Source organism: Myotis brandtii, unplaced genomic scaffold (assembly GCF_000412655.1).
Source record: "Myotis brandtii unplaced genomic scaffold, ASM41265v1 scaffold1377, whole genome shotgun sequence".
In the NCBI taxonomy this organism is placed as follows: domain Eukaryota; kingdom Metazoa; phylum Chordata; class Mammalia; order Chiroptera; family Vespertilionidae; genus Myotis; species Myotis brandtii.
The window spans coordinates 1,896-5,925 of record NW_005354903.1 but is presented as its reverse complement, the minus strand read 5'-3'; positions in this window follow the sequence as shown (position 1 = coordinate 5,925).

Below are 4,030 nucleotides of genomic sequence, written 5' to 3'. Positions count from 1 at the left end.
GCTGAAAGCAGGTTTCTGGGTTTGTTTAGCTTCTATAATTGCAACATTGTTGCATCCAGAGCTCAGAGCTGGGCTGCAGCAGGCAGGGAACCTTGGCTTCCTCTGTCACTGGAACAAGCAAGCCTCCTGTTCGCTTCAGCTGCTTGGCTGCCGGCCGCCATCTTGGTTGGCAGTTAATTTGCATATCTCGCTGATTAGCCAAAGGAAAGGGTAGCGAAGTTACGGTTAATTACCATGTTTCTCTATTATTAGATAAGATACTTGTTGGTAGCCATATTAATTCCCTTTCTATTTTTTATTTTTACAGCAGTTCCTTTAGCATTTCTTGAATTGCTGGCTTGGTGGTAATAAACTCCCTTTGCCTGTTTTTGTCTGTGAAGCTCCTGATTTCTCCTTCAATTTTGAATGATAGCCTTGCTGGATAGCCTATTCTTGGATTCAGTCCCGTGCTTTACATCATTTTGTATACTTTATTCCAATCTCCTCTGGCCTGATGTGTTTCTATTGATAAACCAGTTGATAGTCTAATGGGTGATCCTTGTAGGTAACTTTCTGTCTCTCTTTGGAAGCCTTTAATATTCTTACTTTGTCATTGAAGTTTGACAGTTTAATTACAATGTGTCTTTGCATCATTCTTTTGGGGTTCATTTTGTTTGGGATTCTGTGTGCTTCTTTGACTTACATGACATTTTTCTTCCCCAAATCAGGAAGCTTTCATTTCTTAAAACACGTTTTCTATTCCTTGTTCAGCTTCCTCTCTTCTGGAACCTATATTATGCAAATGTTGTATAATTTTTTTGCTGTCCCAAACATCCCGTAGACTCTTCTGCATTTTAAGGTTTTTTCCCAGTTACTATTCTGCTTTGGTGTTTTTTCTACCTTGTCTTCTAACTCTGATTTGGTCTGCAGCTTCTTTATGTGAAAATGTTCATTGTGTTCCTTATTTCAACTATGTCATTCTTCACTCTACTTGATTCTTAAACATCTTGTCCTTAAAAATCAGCCTTTTTAATATCTATATAACAATTATCCTGAATTCTTTCTCTGACAAATTGCTTGTCTCCATTTTGTTTATATCTGGTGATTCCTCCTTTTCTTTAATATGGGGGTTGCATTTAATGTCTCATGGGGACTGGTTTAGGACACCACTCTTCTGTTTGCCAATTTTGGGCTTCCTGATAGGTAGTTAGCTGCTGACCACTGGCAGGCATTGTCTTTGGCTTTTTACACCTGTTGAATGTCCAAGCGATCCACCGTTCCTCTGCCTATGTGTCTACACAGGCCTTGGTTGTAAGCAGGCAGGGCCAATCTTCCCACTTTTTCTGTCTGCCAGCTGTCAATCTTAATCACTCAAGCATCTGTTTCTAACAGGGTTTTAGGTGGAGATGGCACTGTTTTGCTTTCCAGGATTCAGATTGATGTTTATTCCCTGACCAAGAGCTACCCCTCCATGAGTGGCCCAAGATATTATTCTGGTCTTGGTTGGTCAAAGATTCTTGTATAGAGACCAGTGGGGTTAGCTGGCAACCTGTAGTTTTTATCAGTCTGGTTCCCAGAATAGTCTGGCGGACTGGCCCCTCTTCCAAACCAGTCACTGAGGGTTCTTTGGGGGCTATTCAGAGTCCTTGTTTCCTTTGTATAGCTCAAAATGCAGACAGGGTGTTTTATCTGTATTGAGGCTACTGGGAGGGGCTGGCTCTTTAGGAGAGAAACATCTGCATATGTTTGGAATATTTTGAATGTCCCAATGCCAGATACCTTGTCATGTCTCCCTGTCCTGCTTCTGTTCACAGCCTCCCCTCAGGCTCCACAAATCTGGGCCTCTTCCTGCTCTATGGCATCAGGTGAATTCTTGCAACTGAATAGAGCAGTTTCTGGATTTAGCATGTAAAAGCAAAGACAAAACAAAAGCAAAACAACCATGAAACTGTGGGTTTCTCCCACCAGCACCATGCTGCTCTGGTTGCTTTTCTAGCAGCCTGTAGGTTGCAGCCTTTCCTGGCTATGATCTTAGTTCTAGATTTCCTGGGTGCCAGCAGCCTTGTGTTTTTTCCTTTTCTCAGTTGGGCCTATCACCAAGGGATGTGGCTTTGGTACAATGCAGCTTTCATTTCACCCTCTTGGCCTGGTGGCCAGGTGGCTGTCTCCTGCCCAGATCCCTGTTTCTACATTTCTCTAGGCATCCTCTGCCCTTCCTTATTGATGATTTTCTCCTCAGCTATGTCTAATTTGTTAATTATGGGTGGATGTTCTCATATTTACTTGCTTTACCTGTCTGTCCCCAGGACAAGGTGCACGACATATCTGCCCATTTGGCCACCATTTTCTTCTCTGCCTTTATTTTCTTCTTCTTGTCTGATCTCTGTGGCTAGGACTTCCAGTACTATCTATCCTCTATAATAAAAGCCTAATATGCTAAGTGTCCAGTCATCTGGTCAGCCATTTAACCAATCAAAGCATAATATGCTAATGACATGCTAAGGCTGCTTAACTGCTGGCTATGACATGTACTGACTACCAGGTGGCAGACGCTCTGACTGGTAGGTTAGCTTGCTGCAGGGGTGCAACCAATTGGAAACAGGCCACACCTGCCCTGCAGCCCTCCCGCAGTCCCTTCTCAGCCCCGATTGTGAACTGGTGGGGTCCCTTGGCCTGGCCTGTGTCCTTTTACAATCTGGGCTGAGCCCCACCCCCACCCCCCGAGTGCACACATTTCATGCACCTGGCCTCTAGTATCTATCTATCTCTCTATATAAAACCCTAGTATGCAAATAGACCAAACGGTGGAACAACTGAACCGAACAACTGGTTGCTATGATGTGCGCTGACCACCAGTGGGTGTGCACGGACATGGCAGGTTTCAGCAGCAGGCGGAAGAGCACAGAACATAGCAGGCATCTGTTGTGGTGGGATAGTGGAGCAGGTGAGTGGGTGCGCCAGACCAAGGAGGTTGGGGGGAGCCTTTGGTGGTTACTGAAAATTATTTGCTCCTGTACACCACAATCCCACAGGGTGCTCACACCTGCTGCCAGCATCAGCCCCACTCGCACCCGCTGCCAGAGCAGAAGCTGCCACTCACAGCAGGTGCCTGGTGCTGGCCCTGATCGCCCCTCAGGGCTTCTCCTCCTCCCTCTTCTCCTGAGGGATGATTGGGGCTGGCAGCTACTGCTCACACCCGCTGCTGGTGCTGGCCCCAATCACTCCACACTGTCAGCACATGGGAGTGGTGGCAGTGGGAGTTGGGCTGCTGGCAGACAAGAAACCAGGGACCACAGCAGGAGGGACCTGGCAGGGGCACAGATGATAGGCCAGATCCGCCACTGTGCTCACCACAGCCTCGCAGCCCACAGTTCATTTCAAGGTGCATAAATTTGTTCAGTGGGCCCCTAGTCCTATTTAATAATAGACAAACATGGTAATTAACCATAATTCTGCTATGCTTCCCATTGGCTAATCAGGGTGATATGCAAATTAACTGCCAACCAAGATGGCGGCCAGCAGCCACGCAGCTGAAGCAAACATGAGGCTTGGTTGCCCCGGCAATGGAGGAAGCCAAGGTTCCCCGCCTGCCGCAGCACGGCTCTGAGCCTGAAAGCAACAGCTCCAAAATGCAACTATGTTTCAATTATAGAAGCTAAAAAAAACCCAGATACCTGTTTTCAGCCAGCTGGCCTCAGAGCCACAATAAAGTTTCAATTACAGAAGGCAAATAAATCCCAGAATAAAAAAAAGAAAGAAAAAAAGGAGAGACTGAGAGCTTCAGTTGCAGGCTTGGCCTGCCTGAAAACAGCCCTCAGCCCCTCATCCAGGCTGGCCAGGCACCCCAGTGGGGACCCCCACCCTGAAGAGGGTGCGGGCAGCCTGAAAACAGCCCTCAGACCCTCATACAGGCTGGCCAGGCACCCCAGTGGGGACCCCCCCCCTGAAGGGGGTGCAGGCAGCCTGAAAATAGCCACCAGCCCCTCACCCAGGCTGGCCAGGCACCCAAGCGGGACCCCCACCCTGATCCGGGACACCCTTCAGGGCAAAC